Here is a 13,247-nt window from a genome sequence, read left to right as displayed (position 1 = left end):
TGTCATTACTAGACGCACTAAGACCATGTCCCGTTCAGTTGATTACCCTGCCTTTCCTCATAACGGCAAGCTGTGTGTTCTTCAATGTCTTAAATGTTATGAGCAGCGTACTAGTGTACACAGGGCTGATCCTCTGGGGCAGTTATTAATATCTATTCAAAAACCGTTCAAGCCAGTCGCTGCTGCTACTTTAGCCAGATGGGTCAGGTGGATCATGTCGGAAGCCGGCATTGATATTTCTGCTTATGGGGCACACTCTGCGAGGGGTGCGATGGCTTCTAAGGCTTACTTATTGGGTTCCCGCTTGGAGGACATTCTGAAGGCAGCTGACTGGTCCTCAGATTCAATGTTCAAGGTGTTTTATTACAAACCGATTCCTCATGTTTCTGATGCTGTGATTGACGAGCTTTAATGTGAGCTTTGAAGCTGCATAATCAGAAGCCTCCGGTCCTGCCATAGAATACAAAATTTTCTAGCTATCGCGACAAGAATTTTAGATTCTATTAAGGACACGGAGGCGAGGATTATCCCACCCGTTGGGACTGTTATACAACTGTGTTGTTTACGTGATTTTACCTAACTGTTTTACCCACCCTTACAACGATCTAGGTTGTGGTGGAAAGTTTTCTCAAACTTCCTTTTTATGTTCTAGGAAATGACTCCAACAAGAGTTGAAGATGGCCGGTGCTTTGGCTGCCGCTCCTTCCGGATGATGGTTTTTTCCTTTCTGTTCAAGTTTTCTCCGTTGTGACTTCTGCTGGATCTGTGTTCCGTTGCAGTATTAAGCTTTTCTGTGTGTTGAGACTGTTACTGACTTTCGCGCAAAGAAAGAGGAGGCCGGACTAGTGTCTCCAGGATTTATAGTCATGATACCTTTGTGATTGGTTGTTGTAAGAGAGGCGTGGTTCAAAGCCTCATGAGAAATTTTATTTTTTACATGTGTACTTTCATTTTTCATTGGCTGCTGTTGTTGCAGTAAAGAAATGAGAAAGCATGATCCTCGCCTCCGTGTCCTTAATAGAATCTAAAATTCTTGTCGCGATAGCTAGAACATTTTGTATCCTGCAGTGGTATGTTTACCGTACAGCAGGATCTCAACTGAGGCTGAGGCGTGCCAGTTAAAAAAATGTTTTTTTAAATATATAAATACATACAATGAATGAATAAATAAATGCATTGACAGACCGGGCCTGAAAGGTGCCAGAGTCCAGAGAGGGACAGAAGCTGGCTCTCTCACCTGGACAAATGTGTGGCCAATGCAACGCTTACTAAATAGAAATGTTTAACTGCAACACAACAGAGCAGTTCGTAGGCAGCTTTTTGGTAGTATCCTGGTCCCAGGGGACAGGGGTAAGAGCGCGAGCTGGGGCACCCACACCTTGAGAGGGAATTGCGCCTTTACACATGCCTGACGGGCAGGACGGAAGAGGAAGTATGATTTTCCGCTTGGTCTCACTGCATGCTCACAATATATTTTCACTCAGTACCTGGATAAGCGCTGCATGCTGGCTTGCAGGCATGGGGCCCGAGAAGGGGGGTCACCCAAAAGCAGTGAGGCTATTTCAGTTATACATACCATTTACCAAGGCAGTCCTGTATTACAGACGGTAATACAAAGACTGAGTGGTTTTCCAAATGCAAACCCCTGCATGGGCAGGTTCCTGCGCCCCCAGGCATTGAACTCTAAAGTGGGGCACAAACATTTTGGAAGAAGGAAGGTTAGCGGCTCACCAGTAGAGCATGAAAAAGACAATTTTCTGGTGAAAGCTGGTCCACGGGGCGAAAAAAAAAAAAAAAAAAGTGAGAGAGAGAATCAGTACTATTGAATGGGTAACAATAAACATCTGTTAGGCAGTGCCAGAGTCCCCTGTTTGTACGGTATGTCAAGAGGGAAGGTCATAGTCAGTTTCCCTGGGCCGGCTGCTCGGGGACAATGGCTGGGAGCAGCCCCTGGGGCGTCGAGGTTACTAGAGGGACCAACGCATGCGACAACTGCTCCAACGCGCAGGAGAGAAGGGAAGGGATACAAACAAAATGAGCAGCATAGTAGGCCTACAGCCAGGCTGCTGGGCTACACAATTGGCCCCCAGAAAGGAACAGACCGGTACTTACCATGGGAGCCTACCAGGAGCATAGACAAAGTAGAGGGCGTGATCAAGCAATGTATGTTTTACCATGCCTCCACGGGCGGTATCTGACTATTTCCCAATTTTATATTGATTGCATGGATGACCCATGGCGAGAGGAGACAGTGCTGTAAGACTCCGAACAGGACACAAGGATGCCATGACAGAAGGACGAGGATGGAGCAGAGAACACCATGGCGTTTCAGGTAAGATTGCCGTCATACCTTACCAGATGTCAGCCTCCCGGAAGACCCAGCAAGAGGTGGGTGTCCAAGAGCTTGAGTGGTACAGCTTGGGAAGGCCCACAGTAAGAGCAGTGGAGGCGCAAAGAGAAGACACAGGGTAGGGGGAGCCACAGGAAGACGGAGACCTCCCTGGGGGCGTGGCGGAAACAAAAGGTGTATTGGTTTGGTTATGGAAACACAACGACAGGGCGGTGTGTAGAAGGAGGGCCACTCGCACTGGGATGCCTCATGGCAGGGTGAGTAGGCCTGACAAAAAGCAGGTAGCAAACGGAGACGGCAATCGCAGCCCAGCCCCCTCCAGATGGCAGGGAACAAAAGAGACTGCAAGGTAGCGTGTTTGGACCTAACTCCGGGGGAAAGGCTACCCCTCACACGCAAAGGGGCGTGGAGGACAACAAAGAGCAATCTACGAACTGTCAGGGTGATTTAGGACCCTAGGAGATGCAAATGCGCAAAAGACAGACAAGTGATTTATGACCAGCCAATGATTTATGGCTGATGATTTATGATGATCATGATGAATGATTAATGATAACAAAATGATGACCGTTTGTGACAGAATGATTTACGAGACTAACATGATTTATGGCTCATGATTTATGACTGCTGATTTGTACCATGCACGTTTTTTTGCACGTTTGAGTAATCCTGATGGATAGCCACGTTTCTTTAGCTTCATGGTTAGGTCCTCTGCCTCACGGAAAAAGTCCTTTCTCTGGTAACAATTCCTTCTTAGCCTTAGGTATTGCCCATAAGGCAAGTTGTCCCTCAGGTTCTTTGGGTGATGATATTCATACCTCAAGAGCGTATTTCTTTCCATAGGTTTACGATAAAGATCTGTGTATGAAAGGGCATTTTCAGCTTTGAATGTAAGGTCCAGAAAATCAATGGAGTCTGAATCATATGCCATAGTAAATTGGATATCATTGCTCCTGCTGTTAATCCAAGCATGGAACTCTTTGAGTTCTGCTTCGTTTCCCGACCAGATCATGAGAACATCACTGTTTGGATTTGCACTTTAAAAATTGGTTTAACAGTCATAAGAATTAATATAATTATGTCTGAGTACAGGTTGAAAGATGTGTACATACTCAGAAGCACTCAGGTTCAAACCCGACAGAACCATTGTTGATATTAACATTGTATTGTCCAGGTTCTGAGGGATACTGGGTCACCCCATAAGGAGTTTATCGATTTATGAGGATCAGGCAGAATGTTCTATGACAACAAAATGATGGCCGATTGTAGCAGAATGATTTATGATACCCCAATTTTTTATGACCAAGGGTTTATGATGTCCCAATGAGAATGGTATGTTTCCCTATGTGCAATAGTGTATGAAGATGATTTATGACCCCTGCCACAAGAAGGTGTCCAGGGGAGTTGCACATGTGTGACGTATGTAACAAGTAATAAAACTGCGGCCAACAATGACCACCAAATACAACGACTGTTGGCTGTGTTTAGTAATACGAATACAGAAGTAGGGTACCTTCCTGGAATGGGCACAGTGCGGACTTTATGAAAAGGGCTGCGTGGGTGCCCACAGGTGTTGGCGCCAATTGTTGTGTGGGATTAAACCGCTTTGACTGCTCCTGCCTCTGCCCACAGCCTGAACCGAGCCGCACCCAGACGTGGTGTGCAGCCCTGGGGTTCGGTGCTGACCGAGGATCTCTGGGACAGTGAGGGGGGCCGCGTCGAGAGATGCCTCTCGAGCAGAAGCAGCACACCTCTGGGTAAGGTGCAGCATATTTATCCAACTCCTACGAAGTCTGGCCAAGCCTTACCCACTGCTCTTGCGCGCACTTAGCTCTGACCCAAGCCTCTCGCTAAACTGAATGTAAATTCTGTGAGCCCAGCAGAACCATTTTGCCTCTTTATTGGTACATCAGGTCAAAGAAAGGTGAGTCGCCGTGTTAGCCCACATAAAAAAAACACTAGCCCAGGTCCTAATGCCTTTTATTGGAAGAAAAAATACCTTCTCGTGCCATATAATGCAGATGAGTTTAAAGTCAATAAGATCACTTTTTTCAAATGCAATGCATGAATTGAATTCTGAAATATTAGTCTACAAACTTAGAAAACATCTGCTATCCAATACACAACCATTCATGATGTGGACTGGCTAGGTTAGATCGGTGGTGTTGCTTCTGTGACTATTTAATCTCTGGCATGTACACTTTGCTGAACTGCCCAAGTCAATTATTTTATTCAGGAAAAAAGCCAGAGTGATAGCACGGGATATGTGGGCTACGCTGGTTCAGTGCAGACAAAGCACCACTTCTTCAAGCTTGTGTTAGACTATGTCGCGCTCGCTACAGACAGCCACCGCTAGGTGGCGCGTCAGAGCTTCCTCTTGTATGTGATCCGCTGGCTGTGCGCTTCTTTACGGGCAAATAGCAGCCGCCACATGCTAGAAGCAGCTCTTAGTATGAGCACGAGTTCTATATGTTGTTTTCATTTCTACTAGAAAAACGCGTTGAGGAACGCGCCTCTGATAAAACGACTATGTTATGTCAGAGTTACGCTTGGTGTCCAGCGGGCTATTAACTTCAGTCAGGCATCCATTATTTGGGATGTCTGAGCGTTAATGCTGTTGTGTGTAGCTATTCGCCACTGAACAACGTCGGAGGGCTCATTGTATAAAGTTCTGGACAGCTTTGTGAAGTGGTGATTCGGATCACGGGGAGCGGCTTGTCTTATCCAACATAGCAAAGATTTGCGAGGGTGGTGTAAAACCCATCACTTGGTGCCCCCTCATGCGCAGTGAGAGATATTGCCGGCGGGCAGGCAGGAGCGGGTGCAGTGGGAGGGGGCATGGAGCCGGCGGGGCAGGCAGGGGCAGGTGCAGTGGGAGGGGGCATGGAGCTGGCGGGGCAGGCAGGGGCGTGTGGGGCTCGTCTGTGCCCGCAGCCCAGCGGTGACTTCCCATCTTGGCATGCCCGAGCTTCTCACCACCGGGACATGTGAGAGACGCACAGAGGAGGCACTCTGGGAGTGCACACAGTCCCCTTCCCTGTAGAAAAGGAAGTCTCGGCACAAAGCGGGTCATTCCAAGATGGCTGTAGCCGCGAACAAGCCTTTAAGTACTTTGAACATGATGTTTGCACACAGCTTTTGTCTGTAAGCCTCGTCTTTTTCAGATTGACTTCCTCGATTTCCTGCTGGGATAAAAGGTTCCTTATCTTCTTTATGGGGCCATCTGGACCCATAAAGAAGATAAGAAACCTTTTACGCCAGCAGTAAGTCGGGGAAGTCAATCTGAAAAAGACGAGGCTTAAGAGAAAGAGGAACGTCACTAGGACCTCTTCTCCAATGGCTGGCCACCGTTTAGGAGGCCAGCCAATGGAGAAGAGGGGCAGGACTTAATCTCGCTAGTGATGTTGTCTCTATCTCATTAAGTCCCCCCAGCGAGACTGCACAAGCGCAGCCATCGCAGGTTGAGACCTAAAACAAAATAAGCGTTCTTGCCAGCAAACAGGCTTCTGTCCTCATGGCATGGCACCCTGAAAGTATGTGTGCTGCAAGTGTCCTGATGTCAGCACACTGCACCGTGACAGAGGTGGGATGGTTCGATGAGGCCAGCCCAGAGCCGATCCCTCCTTCAGGATACCCCCCTGAAGTGGAATCCAGACATTTCCCACTCTGCAGTGGCAAGGGGAGGGACATTGGACGCAGGGGTGCCACCTACGAGGAAAACATCATTTTGCAGTGTTGTAGCTGGAAAAGTATTAAAATGGATCGGTGACAGGTCCTCATCTTCCATCACAATATGTCACTTTTTGCATCAATGCACCATGTAACAAAAGGCCTCAATTACAATCTATTACAAGAAGAAAGAAAAAAGAACATCAACGAAAAATCTGCTCCAGGGAAGGCCAGCTTGAAAGTAGTTTATACGATCTCTTGAAATAAAGACAATCTGGGGAACAGCCAGAATACAGGGCCAAGCGCTTCATCTGTCCGAAAAGCTTTTGAAGCACCTGTCATAGCTTTGAATTGAGTGCCCAGGCTTTGGGGTTAAAGGTAATAGCGAACATTGTAGAAAGTATTAGGTGGAAAACAAAATAATGAGATATGTTAGACTGAGACTGAAGAACATATTATTCCATACTGGTTCACGTTAAAGGTATGTGAGGGCACTGTAGAATGGAAGTAATTTGTCTCAAGTGAGAGAGTTCTCACATCATTGAAGCCACCAGAGTATGCACCTTATCTTGTGTTCATAATCCTAAAGAACAAAAAGGACAGATGATGGACGGAATGCTGCGCGATGCAAATCTTCACCCGAGTCAACAGATCTGGGTTTATTTCATCGTTTGTTTTGCCCACCATGCCACCCCGGTTCAGCCATATGAAAATCACTCTTGACCCTCTTCCTCATGAAAACAATCCATCCCGAGCTCCCAATCCAGATCCTCCCTGGACCGGAAGCAAGCACCCTGGGACCGATTTTGGGTAGCGCCAATCATCGGCCAGGCTAGCTTGAATCCAGTGGTGCAGTGAGCATGGGACCCACGTCTGGGCATATCCTTCCCACTTAGGGCAACAAAAGCAAAATGAACATATGACCATAATAATCCAATTGAAAGTTCTCTCTACTTTGACATAGGTAGAGTTCACGCACTCTTAACATGAAGCGCCAAACTTACAGGGCAATTACTCTAGCCACAATACCTGCAAAGTAGGGCACAGTCTCCGAAGTCTTCAAATATTTTTCTGGAACTGGCAGGTGATGAAATCAGCTGTTTACATACTCAGGGCTAGGTTTCTCAATGCTTTGTACCACTGTCACAAAAAGACTTTACTTTCCAGCACAATTCTTGTTTTGCCCTGGAAAGTAACAAAAAGTAGCATTTTGCTCTACGTTGCATAAATATGGCTTCCCATTGGCAGCACATGGGAATTCCAATGCAGCCACCTATGGATTTTGATGTAAAGCCCAATCTATTAAAAAGGAAGAGAGGGTTTTGCACAACATGTTATTCCTCCATAAATTGTTTCAAACTTTGCATGCGTGCTGTAATCTACACCACACATACAAAAATAAAAACGTATTAAACTTTGTCTCACATACTGGCGGGGTGTCCCTTCGATGTATGCATGATGCAAGACAGCCTAAAGTGTGCCAGCACTGGTGAAGAGAGTGTAGATATGGCATTGTCTTTCGCTCTCTCTCTCTTTCATGTAATGCAGCAACTTGGGTTGCTGCACTACGTTGCATGACGTTTTACTAAATTTGCCTCTTTGTTTCTGCCCAAACGACCTGCTCATGGCTTGATTAATCTTAAATTCAATGCACAAAATCTCTAATGCTAGCACTTAAAGCAAACAACAACAAAGGGACACAGAAGGATGGTACAAGAATACTGACTCTTTAACTTTGTACTACCATTATGTTATAGCAAATATATTGATGACCAAAGTATCAACAAAAGTATGGGTAAACCTATATTTATCCTATTCGTAACCTATACTTACTCTTCTTAACTCGTCATTCATGTACTTTAACACTATATATATATATATATATAAAACAGAACAAATAGTGGCTGGGTAACTTTTGCGCAACTATAACTAGATTAGTATTCTCCTTATATGAAGGCTCAAGGGAACAGGGGAAAGCGGCTACTTGCGTCCCCAAAGGAGTCCTCTTCAACCAGAGAATTCAGTAATAAAAGGTAAGTTGTCCCCGAGCACATATATGCCAATTCTTAAGTTATTCCAAGAGAAAAGATAACCACAATCAAATGAATGTCCTTTCACAGTTCATCAGATTAAATTCCTTTAATTTCCATTTCTTTTCTCTTCAAAACATCAAATCTCTTCATAGTCTTCATCTAGTTCAAACAGAGGTAGCCAACACGTGTTTCGTCAGAGGGTACAATCACCCAAATGACTTCTTCAGGGCAAAAATCAGTCCGAACAACTAGTAGTAAAGATCAATTCCAGATGGCAATAGTTCCTCAATTATAAAGTGGAACTCATTCCATTATGTATATCTGAGTTCTTCATATATGGTAATGTATAGTTCAGATCCAGGAGAGTACTCCTCACGTTTTCACAGGGGTTCCGTTGCAATGCATATAATTGAGGAACAATTGCCATCTGGAATTGATCTTTACTACTAGTTGTTCGGACTGATTTTTGCCCTGAAGAAGTCATTTGGGTGATTGTACCCTCTGACGAAACACGTGTTGGCTACCTCTGTTTGAACTAGATTAAGACTATGAAGAGATTTGATGTTTTGAAGAGAAAAGAAATGGAAATTAAAGGAATTTAATCTGATGAACTGTGAAAGGACATTCATTTGATTGTGGTTATCTTTTCTCTTGGAATAACTTAAGAATTGGCATATATGTGCTCGGGGACAACTTACCTTTATATATATATATATATATATATATATATATATATATATATATATATATATATATATATATTACCTACTGGCGGTCGCCAGTAGGTATATATAGTTAGGATTTTTTCTCTATGGGATTTTTGAAAATTCTATGTCTAATAACTTTGGCGTTTGTGGACGGAATTGGCTGAAATTTTCAGGAAAATGGAACATTTTGTTTCTGAGCAGCCCCTGACAATTTGGGGGGGGTTTCCATCAAGGGGGGGGCCGAGAAAAAAGGGGGGTCCCAAAACGCGTTTTTCCCATGTTAATTTCCATGGGGCGGTTGGCCTCACTTTTAGCTCGAACGGCTGAATGGATTTGCACGAAACTTGGCAAAATTGTAGGGACTGTTAGCCCGATGTGCCTTTGCTAGGTCTCAATATATGTGCTCCAGTGGATTTTGAGTAATTTAGGTTCAAAAAAAGATATGTATCTGGGCGGAGCCTAACCACACATCTGATCTGATTGGCTGTCAGCACTTCATCCAAGAAGTGTTGGCAGCCATCTTGGGACCAATATACATGATAGCACCTCATTAAAAAGCATTGTAGTTAATAGAGGGTTTTAGGACTTTAGTTACATTACAAATCATTTGTTGATGGTACCATACTCGTTTTAGGAATTGTGGTGGGTTCTAAGGTGATTTTACTATGTGAAAAAACCTTCTGCTGTGATATCATGAATATTGTTTGAAAGAAAACTAATATCTCATGATTTTCCCACAGTGGTTTGGAAGGGGATCTATAAGCTAAACTGAAAGCATATTTTCTGTAAATTCACATTATCTTTCTCAGTCATGTGAAAATGAAGTCTGACATTCTCAGTAAAACATGTACATCCAACAAGGACAGAGACTGTCAGTTGATTCCTTTGTGTTCTACTGCAGCCTCCTAGAGTGTTCTAAAGAACAACTAGAGCGCTAACAGTCCTACTTATTACAAAGGTATGGCACACCTGAAGCCATCTTGATTGGAATAAAGTGGTAACTCTTAAAACATTTAATTTAAAAAGAAACAACATGAGGGGGTATATTTTGCCATAGAAAGTATGATTAGTGCTGCAGAATGAAAAATTAGGGCACATTTTGAGTGACTTCTCAAATCCTTTTCTATTTCATTAAAACATTCTGACATGCAGTCTCCCAAAATGGCCACCAGAGTCAAAAGAGCCCAAATGTAGCCCAAATATCACCCAGATGTAGCCCAAGTATAGCCCAATGACAGAATGTCCCAGAGTGTTCTAAAGAACAACTAGAGCGCTAACAGTCCTACTTATTACAAAGGTATGGCACACCCGAAGCCATCTTGATTGGAATAAAGTGGTAACTCTTAAAACATTTAATTTAAAAAGAAAGAACATGAGGGGGTATATTTTGCCATAGAAAGTATGATTAGTGCTGCAGAATGAAAAATTAGGGCACATTTTGAGTGACTTCTCAAATCCTTTTCTATTTCATAAAAACATTCTGACATGCAGTCTCCCAAAATGGCCACCAGAGACAAAAGAGCCCAAATGTAGCCCAAATATCACCCAGATGTAGCCCAAGTATAGCCCAATGACAGAATGTCCCAGAGTGTTCTAAAGAACAACTAGAGCGCTAACAGTCCTACTTATTACAAAGGTATAGCACACCTGGAGCCATCGTGATGGGACTAAAGTGGTAACTCTTAAAACATTTAATTTAAAAAGGAACAAAATGAGGGGGTATATTATGCAATAGAAGGTATTATTAGTGCTGCAGAAAGAAAAATTAGGGCACATTTTGAGTGACTTTTCAAATCTTCTTCTATTTCATTAAAAAATTCTGACATGCAGTCTCCCAAAATGGCCACCAGAGACAAAAGAGCCCAAATGTAGCCCAAATATCACCCAGATGTAGCCCAAGTATAGCCCAATGACAGAATGTCCCAGAGTGTTCTAAAGAACAACTAGAGCGCTAACAGTCCTACTTATTACAAAGGTATGGCACACCTGAAGCCATCTTGATTGGAATAAAGTGGTAACTCTTAAAACATTTAATTTAAAAAGGAACAAAATGAGGGGGTATATTTTGCCATATGAATTATGATTAGTGCTGCAGAAAGAAAAATTAGGGCACATTTTGAGTGACTTCTCAAACCCTCTTCAATTTCATTAAAAAATTCTGACATACAGTCTCCCAAGATGGCCACCAGAGACAAAAGAGCCTAAATGTAGCCCAAATATCACCCAGATGTACCCCAAGTATAGCCCAATGACAGAATGTCCCAGAGTGTTCTAAAGAACAACTAGAGAGCTAACAGTCTTACTTATGACAAAAGTATGGCACACCAGAAGCCATCTTGATTGGAATGAAGTGGTAAGTCTGAAAACACTCAATTTAAAAAGGAACAACATGAGGGGGTTAATTTTGCCATAGAAAGTATGATTAGTGCTTCAGAAAGAAAAATTAGGGATCATTTTGAGTGACTTCTCAAATCCTCTTCTATTTCATAAAAAAAATTCTGACATGCAGACTGAAACATGCACTTTGAATACCAGCAGCAGACGTCCCTGGTGAGCAGTAGCTTTACTACAGTGATCTAATGTGCAACTAGAGTGCTAACATTCAGAATTTATGGCAAATGTGTGACACATCTGAATGCCTTCTTGATGGAACCAAAGTAAACAAGCATTGAAAATGCAATAGATCTCGCCCTCGTTTAAGTTAAAGTCATTCTGTTCGTAATGAGGTGGCTTTTTAGCTTTGCTTTTATTAGTGTTTTTTCAACTTTCATGTAAATAACATGCATCTGTATGCAAAGGTGAGAGGATGTGTTGCATAGCAGCAGTGCTGAAGGTGATGCAGACTGCCACAGTGGTGAGGGTCTTTGCAACTGGTCCAATCCATGCAGTAGCAGAGATGTGTCAGTTCTGCTCAGGGTTGAATTGCTCAGCAGAGGAGATGCGCCAGTGCCACTGGATCTACAGATGCTGGCAAAGCACCTAAAGCCTACTTCCAAAGGTCCAGGACGTGAGTGGCATCACTTAGGCAGGGTAGACTCATAGATGGCAGAGTCCAGGTGCAGATGAAAGTGGATTGAAAGTCTATTATGTCCCTGAAGGTTCAGATCAGGAGGTCAGCCAACTAGCTCTTGGAGCCACTCTGGGTTCAAGAGATTAAGGACCTCTCCTTCTTACCCAGGTAGGAAGGTCCTCTGGCAGAAGGTCAGTATAGCAAAGCAGAACTCCAGCAGGGTACAGTACAGCAGAGTGGCAGTACTTCAACAGCACAGCAGTCCTTCTTCTGGCAGAATATGCACAGGCACAAAAGTGCACTGAAGAGTTGGTGTCTGGTGTCCTTCTATTATGCCTTGGTGCCCTGGTTCTGGAATTTGAGAGCCTCTTCTGGACAGTGTCTTTTGAAGTGCATGGAATTCCCTACCTACCTTGCCCTGGCTCCAAGCTGGCTGAAGTGGCAATGCAGGGTTGTTAGGCCCTTTGTGTGAAGACAAGAAATAGCCTTTTCAAGTGTAAGTAGGGCTGTGCACAGCTTCTCCCTCCCATCTTGCTAGTGGTGGCCCATCCATTCACATCTGAGTTTCCATTGTGTGTGGCTGTCTACGAAGAATACACAACGACCAACTGTCAGCTACACCCAGTCATGTTCCCAGGCAGGCTGCAGGCACCATATGGCTAAGGCAAGAAAAGTCCAACTTTCTAAAAGTAGAATTTTCAGAATTATAATTTATAATCCAACTTCACCATAAATTAGGATTTTAAATTAGGATTCTAAAGAAACCAAACGTGTACCAATTATCTCTTTGCCTTTGGAAATGACCCTGCAAAATATAATAAGGCAACTCCAATGTTATTCTATGAGAGAGTTTTTCACTACCAGGACATGTAAAACGTATATGTCCAACTTTTTTAATACATTGCATCCTGCCCAGGGCTGTCCTAGGCTCACCTAATGGTGATCTACACCTATTAACAAGCATTTACAATGCAATGGTTTCGCCTTTGTTAAAGTTAGAGCGATTGGCATTGCTCTTGACATTATTTTTATTTATGTTTTTTTTAACATAAATAAATGGCATTGTCATTTACAATGCCACTAGCTTTATCTCTTGCAAATGACACACACCAACACCCACAGAGAGCCCCCCCAACACACACAAACCCCCCCCCACACACACACCCACACAGAGCCCCCCCACACACAGCCACACAAAGCCCCCCACACACACCCACACAGAGCCCCCCCACACACACACCCACACAGAGCCCCCCACACACTGCGAGCCCCACCCCACACACTGTGGGCTCGCTGCGAGCCCCCCCGCAGGCAACAGAGGCACGAAAACAGGGTCACAAGCAAGCAACAGGGTCACAAGCAAGCAACAGGGTCCCAAGCAAGCAACAGGGTCACAAGCAGGCAACAGAGGCACGAAAACAATCTTGAAGTTGCCTATACAAGTTGTATTTCCATGGATACCCAAGTCAGCTAAAAGT

Source organism: Lissotriton vulgaris, chromosome 7, assembly GCF_964263255.1.
Source record: "Lissotriton vulgaris chromosome 7, aLisVul1.2, whole genome shotgun sequence".
Classification (NCBI taxonomy): Eukaryota; Metazoa; Chordata; class Amphibia; order Caudata; family Salamandridae; genus Lissotriton; species Lissotriton vulgaris.
Note: the sequence above shows the minus strand (reverse complement) of the source record.